The sequence below is a fragment of the Chiloscyllium plagiosum genome, chromosome 29, assembly GCF_004010195.1.
Source record: "Chiloscyllium plagiosum isolate BGI_BamShark_2017 chromosome 29, ASM401019v2, whole genome shotgun sequence".
NCBI lineage: Eukaryota > Metazoa > Chordata > Chondrichthyes > Orectolobiformes > Hemiscylliidae > Chiloscyllium > Chiloscyllium plagiosum.
In genome coordinates this window covers 45,871,035-45,885,147 of record NC_057738.1, presented here as the reverse complement: position 1 = coordinate 45,885,147, position 14,113 = coordinate 45,871,035, and the positions used below count along the sequence as shown (strand labels likewise).

Genomic DNA, 14,113 nt, shown 5'->3' with positions numbered 1-14,113 from the left:
TTCCACATCCTTCCTGTAATGAGGCAACCAGAATTGAATATCATATTCCAAGTGTGGTCTAATCAGGGCTCTATAGAACTACAGCATAACCTCGCAGCTCTTAAACTCAATCCCCTGCCAATGAAAGCCAACACACCAGGTGCCTTCTGAACAACCCGATCAACTTGGGTGACAGTAGAGGGATCTAAGTACGTGGATCCCAAGATCCAACTTTTTTTCTACACTGCCAAGTATCCTGTCTTTAACTCTGTGTTCTGAATTCAAGTTCGACCTTCCAAAGTGAATCACTTTACACTTTTTCAGGTTGAAACCTATCTGCCACTTCTCAGCCCAGCTCTGCATCATGTCAATGTCTCGTTGCAACCTACAATAGCCCTCCACACTATCCACCACTTCACCAACCTTTGTGTCATCTGCAAACTTGCTAACTCACCTTCCATTTCCTCATCCAAGTCATTTATAAAAATCACAAAGAGCAGAGGTCCCCAAACTGATCCCTGAGGAACATCACTGGTCAACGAGCTCCAATACTTTCCATCTACCACCACCCTCTGCCTTCTATGGGCTAGCCAATTCTGTATCCAGACAGACAGGTTTCCCTGTATCCCATGCCTCCTTACTTTTTGAATGAGCCAACCATTATCAAATGCCTTGCTAAAATCCATATACACACATTCACTGCTCTACCTTCATCAATGTGTTTTGTCACATCTTAAAATAATTCAATAAGGTTTGTGAGGCATGACCTGTCCCTCACAAAGCCATGCTGGCTATCTCTAATTAAACTATGCTTTTCCATGTAATCATAAATCCTGTCTTTCAGAATCCTCTCCAATAATTTTCCCATCACTGATGTAAGACTGACTAGTCTGTAATTCCCAGGATTATCCTTATTTCCTTTCTTGAACAAGGGAGAAAGATTTGCTTCCCTCTAATCATCTGGTACTACTCTAGTGGACAGTGAGACACAAAACTGATCGCCAAAGGTGCAGCAATCTCTTCCCTCGCTTCCCGTAGAAACTTTGGATAAATTCCCTCTGGCCCAGGGGAACTCTCTATCCCCAAGTTTTTCAAAAGTTCCAACACATCCTGCTTTTTAACATCAACCTGTTTGAGCATATTGGCCTGTTTCATGCTGTCCTCACAAACAACAAGATCCCTGTCACTAATGAATACTGAAGCAAAGTATTCATTAAGGATCTCCCCACTTCCTCCGAGTCCAGGCACAAGTTTTCTCCTCTATCCCTGATCGGCCTTACCCTCACTCTTGCCATTCTTGTTGTTACTCCCATAAGTGGAGAATACCTTGGGGTTTTCCTTAATCCCACCCACCAAGGCTTTTTCATACCCCCTTCTACCTATTCTAAGTCCATTCTTATAAATGAATATTTACCAATGGTCTATCTACCAAGTTTTAAAGTCAATACCTTATCAATTGCCTGATCCCTGCCATTCCTAAGGAAATCTCAGCTTTCTACATTATCTGTATCAAGTATTTTGTTGATAGTTCATCTCATATAGTCACTAATCCCCAACTACACAGCCTGTGTATCCCTCTCTTTCTGAGTCTACTGTACTCTGATTCAAGGGATGTAGCAATATAAACACATTACTCGGGATCAATTTAACTATATTCAAGAATTTTGAATACCAGTCCTCAATAAATCCTCTCTTCTTCAAATAGTGTGCAGATTTTCACATTGACAGAGGGCTCTCTTAACTGGACAAAGAGGTGCAAAAGCTCCAATTCCAGTAGGTATTGTTCCTGTAGGGGAAAGTGAGGACTGCAGATGCTGGAGATCAGAGCTGAAAATGTGTTGCTGGAAAAGCGCAGCAGATCAGGCAGCATCCAAAGAACAGGAGAATCGATGTTTCGGGCATAAGCCCTTCTTCAGGAATCCATTCCTGAAGAAGGGCTTATGCCCGAAACGTCGATTCTCCTGTTCCTTAGATGCTGCCTGATCTGCTGCGCTTTTCCAGCAACACATTTTCAGCGGTATTGTTCCTGTAACTGGTACTCACTGTTTTGCTACAGGGTTGTATTTTAAACATCAAATGTTCACAGAGGCAACTTCACATTAAAAATACGGCTGCTTTCAAACATATTGAATCTTTTATCACTGGGATGTACAATACACTCCTGATGGAATGTAGATGTTACGGCAAACGGTCTAAGGTTGGTGGATTCATTTAAACATGTGATGTATACAGTTTTGATAATGTTAAAAAAAATCACACAACACCAGGTTATACTCCAACAGGCTTAATTAGAAGCACTAGCTTTCGGAGTGCTGCTCTATCTGCATTGTAAGGATTTTCTGGATAAATTTGTAAAACATGGATAGGTGGGCATGCTGATTTGTGATTGAATCAGGTGAGCTAGGATTTTAATGCATGGTCGATCAAGCTTAAGGGGTTGACAGGGTCAATAGCTTGTTCTTTCTCCTATGTCTTATGTTAATGAGTGAATGAGTTGTGTTTTGGAGTGGAAATTGCAGGTGCAGGTATTTGCATGAATTTCCAGCCCCTGTCCATCTCGGTAGTGGTACTGATTGGCAAGGAGCTGTCAGAGGAGACTTGATAAGTGACTGATCATGGAGATGGTACACAGTGTGTGGCACAGCCAGGCAATTTTCCACATTTTGGCTTTATTTCAAAGTTATACTGTTAAGATTTATTGCAATAATTCTGAAATTTTGTGCTTTGGTTTTCTCAGGCCCATGTTCTTAGTTCCATTGCAGTCATTTCCCATTTAATTTTGTCCTTACGGGCTGTACAGGTCATTCATGTATTGGTTCTGTGTATAAACAGTTAGATTCTGCTTTGTACCACAACTGTTTGTTTCTGTGCTTTTCTTCTGCATCATCGTTCACAACAGTATAATGTGAAAATGTTTCCATTTTCCCCTGTGAGAACTCTAGCTATGTTCTGTATTTTGTATGCCGGCTGTTCTATTTACAATAAATCCAGCTGGTGTGCTCTCAGAAGCTTTTTAAAAGCTAATAATACAGAAACATTGGCAGAAATTTAATAGCAAGCTAACTGTTTAGCCTTCTGTGAGGAAGTCAACATGAATAACATTTGTTAAAAAAAAATCATATTAAACATTTTTTGGACATTGTGTATTGAGTTCTCAGCTGGTTGAACAATTGAATGATAATCAATAGAAATTCAAATATTGCATATCTTAAGTTCAAAATTCCAGTTCAGAGCTTTGAGTGACAGCAAGGTACACCAGGAAGACACAGCTGAGAGAGCACAGAAGGAAGCCATTCAACCCATCGCACCTCTGCCAGCTCAAATAGTCTCACTCCACAGTCTGTCCCATTCATAATCTGCACATTTTTGTTAAACCTTTCGAGGGAAGACGTGACTTTTATTTCCATTACCTCCTTGTATTGCTAGTGGCCTAGTAGTATTTGTAATTTTTATAATGTTAATACTTTCATCACTCATCCAAATATGAGCAAAGACTTGACAAACTGAAGAACAATTATTGGCAGCTACTCCTCTGTGAACCAACATAGACCGAGTTAGCTTATTCTTTTTTATTTATTCATTTGTAGGATGTGGGTGTTTCTGGTTGGAATAGCAGTTATCGCCCATCCCTAGTTGCCCTTGAGAAGGTGGTGGTCAGCTGCCTTCTTGAACTGCTACAGTCCATCTGCTGTGGGTTTACCCACAATGCTATCAGGGAGGGAATTCCAGGATCTTGAACTAGTGACAGTCTGGATAGGGTAAATAGACAAGGTCTGTTCCCTGGGTGGGGGTTAGTCCAGAACTGCACAGCATAGGTTTAAAGTGAGAAGGGAAAGATTTAAAAGGGATCAAAGGGGCAACTTTTTCACACAGAGGGTGGTGCGTGTATGGAATGAGCTGCCAGTGGAAGTAGTGGAGGCTGGTACAATTACAACATTTAAACAGCATCTGGATGAGTATATGAATAGGAAGGATTTAGCTGGCAAATGAGACTAGATTAATTTGGGATATCTGGTCAGCATGGACATGTTGGACTGAAGGGTCTGTTTCCGTGCTGTACTCTATGACAGTGAAGGAACAGTGATATATTTCCTAGTCAGCATGGTGAATGGCTTGGAGGGGAACTTGACGTTGGTGTTTTTATAAATCTGTTGCCCTTGTCCTTCGAGATGGAAGTGGTTGTGGGTTTGGAAGACGCTGTCTAAGGATCTTTGATGAATTTCTGCAGTGCATCTCATAGATGGTAACATTGCTGCTTACTTGATGGTAGTGCAATTTCAGAAATAAACAGGAGCCTCAGCTCCAGACACAATAAAACAGAATTTTGGGGAGCTTTAGGCCGATATTTGACTGCTGTTCAAAAGTGTGTACAAAATCTTAACCTCTTATTGTTCAGGTATTTGCATGATGGTTGTTCTCGGTGAATCCTCACATTGTTTCATGGAGCTGCCTGTTTTTAGTACAGATAAGCACAGTTATATAGAATACTGAGGGCTGCATTTGATATACTTGCCTTTATTGGTCAGAGCATTGAGTACAGGAGTTGGGAAGTCATGTTGCAGCTGTACAGGACATTGGTTTGGCCACTATTGGAATACTGTGTACAACTCTGGTCTCCCTCCTGTAAGAAAGATGTTATGAAAAGTTAAAGGGCTCAAAAAAGATTTACAAGGATGTTGCCAGAGTTGGAGAGTTGAGCTTCAGGGAGAGGCTGAATAAGTTGGGGTTACTTTCCCTGGAGTGTTGGAGGCTGAGGGGTGATCTTACAGAAGTTTATAAAATCATGAGGGGCATGGATAGGGTAAATAGACAAGGTCTTTTCCCTGGGTTGGGGGAGTCAGAACTAGAGGGCATCAGTTTAAGGGGAGATAGTAAAGGTTCTAAAGGGACCTAAGAGGCAAACTTTTCACAGAGGGTGGTGCGTGTATGGAATGAGCTGCCAGAGGAAGTGGTGGAGGCTAGTACAATTACGGCATTTAAAAGGCATGGGTATATGAATAGGAATGGTTTTGAGGGATATGGGCCAAATGTTGGCAAATGGGACTAGATTAATTTAGGATATCTGGTGGGCATAGACGAGTTGGACTGAAGGATCTGTTTCCGTGCTGTACATCTCAATGCTCTGTGACGTTAAAGTTTGCTTAATCTTCATTTCAGATTTGTGAATAGCAATTATGTTAACTGACCTTTTTGCAGATATTTAATCATCCAACAACACTCATGAAAGGGTTCTACTTTCAGCAGGTTAACTGCTTTGTCCTACATTTTAACTAATACCATTCATGGGGTTAATGAGCACAATTTGAAGAACATTTAATTCACATTGGGTAGCAGCCCATTTTTGTATCCCTTTTACTTTGTTGTATTACTGTGCAAGCTGGTGAGAAAACAGCACTTAATGTGTTACAAAACCTGGCTTTACAAAAATATACAGAAAAAAATGTGGTTATCGATGGGTTGGAACTAATGGAACACTGGTTCCCAATTTGTCATCTGTAGTCTCTGCAGGATGTCTGCAGTACTTACCGTTATGATCAGGTGTACAGGTGGATGAGATGCTCACCTGGGTAGGAGAGCAGAGATGGAGATGGTAATGTGTCCAGCGAAGACTGGGCTGGATTTATCACCTGGAGAACAGTGCAGGGAGGAGCAGTGTAAAGACCGCAATGTGTGTAAATGAAAATATGTCAATGAAAATATTGTTTATTAGAATGGCTATCAGCACACTCTTTATGTGCAGCACCTTCACATTCTGGCTACAACATGCTATAACAGAGAGCCGGGTGGGATCTGTAATCACTAAACCATTTCAAAACTGCTCCTTCAACTGTAAATGGAACTAAAATGAAACACTTAATGTCATACAAAACTGAGCTATTGTAAAAGATTCACAACATTGTCTCTCAATGTCTGACTGTAGAGTGCTTTTAAATCCAGGAGAGTCATTTGTTTTATAGAATCCTCTCCTCTTCAACAATCCTCTGCGTGGATCCTTAGGTCACACTTGTGGTGAGCGAGTACCCCAACAAGATACTGTATTCATGTAAAAACAGGGCAATACAAACTCCTTCATCTCAGGGTGGTTCAAACTAAAAGCTCCCGTTGCTTGCCCCCTGACACAGTTTGAGCTGTGAAACTGGATATTCAATCAAATTGGTATCAAACACCAAAAAGTGAAGCTCCAGCCATGTTTACCAAACAGTAAAGTCAGTACACTCATTGGGCAGGTAATTGCCTGAGTCCCAGTGCATGAATGAAATCGAGGCTGTTCTAATTATAAACTGCGGGCTACATATACAGCTCAGATCATTAGGTTCCATACTGGATGCACTCTCTTTGGGTCAGTGAAGATAATTGACACTGGAAAGTGCATCTTTCCAAGCTACTTGACTTGAAATTCAAAGTGGAAGACTGTTGGTAGTGCTGGTTATTAACTGAGTGAATTTAAGCAGTAAAGTGTTTCAGAACTAATCTGATAAGCTTCTGCTATTGTTAGCAGAAGTTGCATCTTGGAAGGACAGCAAGGCTTGCAATAAATAAAATGAACTAATTCTGTCAACTAAGTTAAATTATTAACTGGTTGTTGAAGGCAGTACACTTGAAAGAAAACAGAAACTTTTAATGGGAAACTGCATTCTCAGTTCACTTTTCACTCTTCCAAGAAACCAACCTCATTGAAAAATCAATATTGGTGATCAAAGTGGCTACAAGACCTGCCTTAACCTAAACAAATACAAGGACGTGTGTATTAATCAATATCAAACTGTTGGAGAAATGTCACATTGGCTGACATTGGTGTTATCATGTGTATGAAGTTTGCTAAAACCGATTTACCGAATCCAGCAAGACAGCTCTGCAATAAACAGAAATCTATCTTCATCAACAAAAAAACCAAACCATTAAGTTAAACTTGTAAAGATGAATTCTGTCATAGAACATAGAACAGAGAATGTTACAGCACAGTACAGGCCATTTGGCCTTTGGTGTTGTGCCAACCTGTGACATTAATCTGATGCCCATCTAACCTATACCAATCCATTATTATCCATATGTATATCCAATGTCCATTTAAATGCTCTTAACGTCGGCGAGTCCACTACAATTGCAGTCAGGCCATTCCATGCCCCTACTATTCTCTAAGTAAAGAAACTATCCCTCATATCTGTCCTAAGTCTATCACCCCTTAATTTAAAGCTATGTCCCCTCGCATTAGCCGTCACCATCCGAGGAGAAAGGCTCTTGCTGTCCACCCTATCGAACCCTCTGAATATCTTATACATCTCGATTAAATTGCCTCTTAACTTTCTTCGCTCCAATGAAAACAGCCTCAGTTCCCTCAGCCTTTCCTCATAAGACCTTCCCTCCATACCGGGTAACATCCTAGTAACTCTCCTCTGAATCCTTTCCAAATCTTCCACATCCTTCATATAGTGCGGTGACCAGAACTGCACGCAATACTCCAGGTGCAGCCTTACCAGTGTCTTGTACAGATGAAGCATGACCACGTGGTCTTGAAACTTAATCACCCGGCCGATAAACACCAACACACTATATGCCTTCTTAACAACCCTATCAATCTGGGTGGCAACTTTCAGGGATTTATGCGCCTGGATATCGAGATCTCTCGTGTTCATCAATACCACCACGAATTTTACCATTAGCCCAGTATTCTGCATTCCTGTTATTTCTTCCGAAGTGAACTACCTTATACTTTTCCGAATTAAGCTCCATTTGCCACTTCTCAGTCCAACTCTGTAGCTTATCTATCTCCTTCTGCAACCCACAACATCCTTCAGCACTATCCACAACTCCACCGACCTTAATGTCATCCGCAAATTTACTAACCCATCCTTCTACGCCCACCTCGAGATCATTTATTAAAAATGACAAATATCAGTGGCCCCAAAACAGACCCTTGTGGCACACCACTGGTAACTGAGCTCCAGGATGAACATTTCCCAACAATCACCACCCTCTGTCTTCTTTCAGCCAGCCAATTTCTGATCCAAACCACTAAATCACCTTCAATCCTGAAATTCTACATTTTGTGCAATAGCCTATCATGGGGAACCTTATCAAATGTCTTACTGAAGTCCATATACACCGCATTAACTGCCTTACTTTCATCCACCTGTTTTGTTACCTTCTCGAAGAACTCAATAAGGTTAGTGAGGCATGATCTGCCCTTCACAAAACCATGTTAACTATCCCTAATCTAATTATTCCTTTCCAGATGATTATAAACTTTATCTCTTGTAACTTTTTCCAACAACTTACCCACAACTGAAGTAAGGCTCACTGGTCTATAATTACCAGGGGGTTCTCTCTAATCCCCTTCTTAAACAAGGGAACAACATTTGCTATCCTCCAGTCTTCTGGCACTACTCCTGTCCCCAATGATGACATAAAGATTGAAGCCAAGGCTTGGCAATCTCCTCCCTGGCTTCCCAGAGAATCGAAGGATAAATCTCATTCTGCCCTGGGGTCTTATTTATTTTTTGGGACCTTCCAAAATTGCTATTTGTCAATCTCAATCCCATCTAATCTTGTAGCCTATATCTCTGCATTCTCACTAACATTGCCCTTTTCCAATGTGAATACTGACAAAAAGTATTCATTAGGCACTTCCCCTATGTCCTCAGATTCCACATATAACTTTCCCCAACTATCTTTGATTGGCCCTAATCTTACTCATTCCTTTATTCCTGATATGCCTATCGAAGGCCTGAGGATTTCCTTGATCCTATCTGCCAACAACCTCTCATGTCCCCTCCTGGCACTTCTTAGCTCTCTCTTTAGATTTTTTCTGGCTAACTTATCACTCTCAAGCACCTCTAACTGAGCTTTCATGCCTCATCCTCACATATGCCTTCCTCTTCCTCTTGACAAGAGCTTCAACTTCTTTAATAAACCATGGTTCCCTCTCTCGACAACAACCTCCCTGCCTGAGAGATATATACTTATCATGGACCCACAGTAGCTGTTATTTAAAGTACTTAAATTATCTAGGAGCATGGATAAATTCCTGTGTACTCTCACTAGGGTTCCTACAGTTTCCTAAAAGAGACTTATTAAAATATCACTTTATTAATATAGAATGAAAATTTAATGTAATGAAAGCTTAAATAAATTTGGGGTCTGTAGTGGATATTGGGGACTCCTAAGGTAGCTCCCTCTCAACTGGGGTTTATCACTGTTCCAACACTTCCACACTCAGTAAGATGTTAGTCTGGAGGACTTTGGAGTGTTTGATGTTGTTGTTTCTGGTGCAGTTATAGAACATAGAACATAGAACAATACAGCACAGAACAGGCCCTTCGGCCCACGATGTTGTGCTGAACATTTGTCCAAGCTTAAGCACCCATCCATGTACCTATCCAATTGCCGCTTAAAGGTCACCAAAGATTCTGACTCTACCACTCCCACAGGCAGCGCATTCCATGCCCCCACCACTCTCTGGGTAAAGAACCTACCCCTGACATCACTCTATCTATTCCCCTGATCATCTTATAAGCCTCTATCAAGTCACCCCTCATCCTTCGCCGTTCCAACGAGAAAAGGCCGAGAACTCTCAACCTATCCTCGTACGACTTATTCTCCATTCCAGGCAACATCCTGGTAAATCTTCTCTGCACCCTCTCCAAAGCTTCCACATCTTTCCTAAAGTGAGGCGACCAGAACTGCACACAGTACTCCAACTGTGGCCTAACCAAAGTCCTGTACAGCTGCAACATCACTTCACGACTCTTGAATTCAATCCCTCTGCTAATGAACGATAATACTCCATAGGCCTTCTTACAAACTCTATCCACCTGAGTGGCAACCTTCAAAGATCTATGTACATAGACCCCAAGATCCCTCTGTTCCTCCACCTGACTAAGAACCCTACCATTAACCTTGTATTCCGCATTCTTATTTGTTCTTCCAAAATGGACAACCTCATACTTGGCAGGGTTGAACTCCATCTGCCACTCCTCAGCCCAGCTCTGCATCATATCTAAGTCCCTCTGCAGCCGACAACAGCCCTCCTCACTGTCCACAACTCCACCTATCTTCGTATCATCTGCAAATTTACTGACCCACCCTTCGACTCTCTCATCTAAGTCATTAATAGAAATTACAAACAGCTGAGGACCCAGAACTGATCCCTGCGGAACTCCACTTGTAACTGGGCTCCAGGCTGAATATTTGCCATCTACCACCACTCTCTGACTTCGACCGGTTAGCCGGTTTTCTATCCAATTGGCCAAATTTCCCTCTATCCCATGCCTCCTGACTTTCCGCATAAGCCTACCATGGGGAACCTTATCAAATGCCTTACTAAAATCCCTGTATACTACATCCACTTCTCTACCCTCATCCACATGCTTGGTCACCCCCTCAAAGAATTCAATAAGACTTGTAAGGCAAGACCTACCCTTCACAAATCCGTGCTGGCTGTCCCTAATCAAGCAGTGTCTTTCCAGATACTCATAAATCCTATCCCTCAGTACCCTTTCCATTACTTTGCCTACCACAGAAGTAAGACTAACAGGCCTGTAATTCCCGGGGTTATCCCTATTCCCTTTTTTGAACAGGGGCACAACATTCGCCACTCTCCAGTCCCCTGGTACCACCCCCTGGTATCTCCACCTTAGATTCCAGTTGGTTGTATCTGATTTCCTTTCCTCCCCATTTCGAATGGTTGATGTAACCCAGTGACTTATTGGCCATATCAGAGACCAGTGAAGAGTCAATTATGGTGCAGGAGCTCTGAAGTCACTGACCAGATAAGGACTGCAGTTTCCTTCGAACATTAGTGAACAGATTTCATTTTTTACAAGAACTGACTAGGGTTTCACCACCATCATTAGACTGCCAGATTACATTACTGAATTTGAATCCTACTTGCCACCATGGTAGGATTCAAATCCAGATAATTATTTGGGTCTATGGATCAATACATCGAGAAACAATGTCACGAGGTCATCATCTCTCCTAAAGTCCCCATATCCAATCCTTTCCATTCAGTTCCACAGGGCATCTGCCAGGCAAGCTCCACTTTCCAAACAGCAGGACACATTTTCCTGCGCTCCAGAAGCCAGCCTCTCAATACTCACTGTCCAAGTTCAGCTCCTCTAGACTCTATTACCCAGCTCTGAAACAGCATGAAATCCCATTCTGCTATCAGTCACACACCCATTAGTCTACAGGGTTTTAAGTTTGATAATTGAATTGCAATTCAATAGGAAAACAACAGAGCTGGGCAGGAGAGATTGGAATGAAAGGTTAGGGCTACCTTCAAGGAGAAGATGGTTCAGATATGGACAAGGTTTTCGATTTATTACAGACCAGAAAGAGGACTATTTGGACTAATGTGCCTTTACCAGGTCATTTATCATGTCCCAATTTCCTGTCTTTTCCCCAGACTGTTACATCTTTCCAAAAAACAACATTCAATGCCCTCTTGAATGCTTCAATTAAAACTGCTTCCATCACAATAACAGGTGCCACATTCCACGTCTTCACAATTCACTGTTGTAAAATGTTTACACAATGTATTTCAATGACTTGGGTGAATGAAAAGCAGGTATTGTGGCTAACATTTGCTAATGATACAAAGACAGGTAGAAATGTAAGTTATAAAGAGAATATAACGATGCTACAAAGCAAGCTAGGTTAAATGAGTCAGCAAAGATCTAGAAACAGTACAATGTGCAAAAATGTGAAATTGCCCACTGTAGCAGGAAGGATAAATAAACAGATTATCAAAATGGTGGAATGCTGTACAGATTTGGGGGCCTCAGCTATGAATCATAAAAGGCTGGTCTGCATGTGTATAAAGTAATTAGGAAAGCTAAACAAATGTTAGTGTTTCATGGAATTTCTGTAGGGAGCAGTGAGACAACAGCTACAGTACAGTGCACTGTATTGGGCACTCTATTTGAGGAGGGACATTATTGCATTGGAAGCAGTTCGGTGGTTCACTCAACTAATGCCTGGAAATGGGTGGATGGTCTTTGGAGAAAAGATTAGATAGGTTGGACTTTTATTCCCAATTAAAATGTTATTTTAATTGAAGCATGAGAGATCTTGATGAGTCTTGACAGAATAGATGTGGAAAAATGTTTCCTCAAAAGATAAAGTTTAGACATGGGTTGCCTGACTGAGAAAAGGAGAAATTGTTCTCCTCAGGGGATCCTTCAACTCTTCCTCAAAAATGTGATAACAGCTGAGTGTTTGAATATTTTTAAGGTAGAAATAGACAGAAGCTTATTAAAAAGAGGATAAAATGTTATGAGGGATAGGCGGAATTGAATAATTGCTGTTAAAATCCGATCAGCTATGATCACATTAAATGGCAGAGGTGGCTTAAGAAGCTGAAGGCATGTTCATATTTATCACATGCATATCTATTTAACACCTCACCCAATCGTTTCTCATTATTTTAGAGTACATTTAATTATTTTACTAAGGGACTCAAGTCTCAATCAAAAGCCTGAGGGTAAAGTTGATTTTCTTAACAAAGACTTCACTCAAGAGCAGAAGGAAGTTACCATCGTTAAACAAATCTCAGCAAGTCCCAGCAACGCCCAGCCTGATTGTGGTGAGCTTCTTCAAAGATCAGTGCAACTCTCTTTAAGCAACATTTTGACTTTCCTTTAGGCAGTATCAGCATTTCACTGTTGATTTCTGTTTTCAAATGATCCAGAGAGAAACTTAGAAAACAGTCGTCAGCCCTGGGTCAGTTGGAAGCACCCTGACCTCAGAGAAAGGAAGTTGTGTTGGTTTTGATCCCATTCCAGTCCTTGGGTGGACCTTTCACTGAAGACCAGTGCCACACTGCCAATTCTTTCAAAACAGAGAGACAAACGGAGGTGCCCCCTGCCCTTTCAGGTGAGGGATTCTGGATCCTATGGTTCGATCTTGAGGAACAGTTAGGGAGTTATTCTTCCATCCTAACTCAAAATTTATTCTTCAGCTAACATCATTATTTTATTTATGGGAGCTTGCTGTTCCAAAAATGGCAGCCATAACTTCTACATTACAACAATGAGCATGTTTCAAAATACTTTCAAAAGTATTTTGTGATGTACTGTTGTCAGGGAAAATACTTTATAAACATATTTTTTTTATTTTCAATCCCTTTTTTTCCCTCAAGAAAAATGATTTTAGCCTGAGAAGAAGAATTGATCAGAACTTTTATGCTCCAACATACTTTTAATGATCTGAAAAGGATAACTGTCTACCTAAAGGTTTGCTTTCTCCTTCTCCGTACAAAGGATAGATTTTCTCAGATTGCAAAATGAAAATTTCAAAACCTTTGGGTGAAAACTGAGAGACTGAAAGCAAGCCCTTAACCTGAGCTTCTGGCCTCATTAAAATGTATTCACTGAGCCAAAACACTCCACACAAATGCGGCTACTTCCCTCACAGGGAGGGTAGGTGGATCTGGCAATAAGCGATGGTGTGAGTGTGTGGGGAAGGTGTTGGTGGCCGAGTCTTCTCAATCATGGTGGAGAACTCTCTCCCTTTACCTCTTATAAGACCATAAGACATAGGAGTGGAAGTAAGGCCATTCGGCCCATCGAGTCCACTCCGCCATTCAATCATGGCTGATGCGCATTTCAGCTCCACTTACCAGCATTCTCCCCGTAGCCCTTAATTCCTCGAGACAACAAGAATCTATCAATCTCGGCCTTCAACTGGACTTCATTGAGTTGTAGAAATGAGTTGAGTTGCTATAAATGTGTTTTGCTTATTGCTGATGTCTTTTCGAAGTGGATTGAAGCCTACCCTCCTCCTAACGCTACTGCTGAGACTGTGGTGAAGATTTTGTTTAAGGAAATAATTCCCTGCTTCAGTATACCTGCGTGCATTAGCTCGGACAATGGACCACACTTTGTAGGTAATATTAACGGAGAACTCTGTTCCCAGCTTTGTGTTTGTCGGCAACTGCATGGTGCTTATCATCCTCAGGCGGCCGGCATTGTTGAATGTTTTAACCAAACTCAAGACTAAGCTTGCCAAATTAATGGCAGAGTCTGGCCTCTCCTGGTTATGCTAATCCCTGTGGCCTTATTCCAGATGCGATCCATATCTGCGATCAAGACACAACTGTCTCCAGCTGAGAGTCTCTCTGGTCACCCTCTCC

The 14,113-nt window shown here is 41.5% G+C and overlaps 1 protein-coding gene across 2 annotated transcripts in view; it reads right to left on the bottom strand.

The window, feature by feature from the left end:
- LOC122564564 (cadherin-18-like) overlaps positions 1-14,113 on the bottom strand; it is a 705,142-nt gene that overhangs the window by 313,724 nt on the left and 377,305 nt on the right. The window lies entirely within an intron of this gene.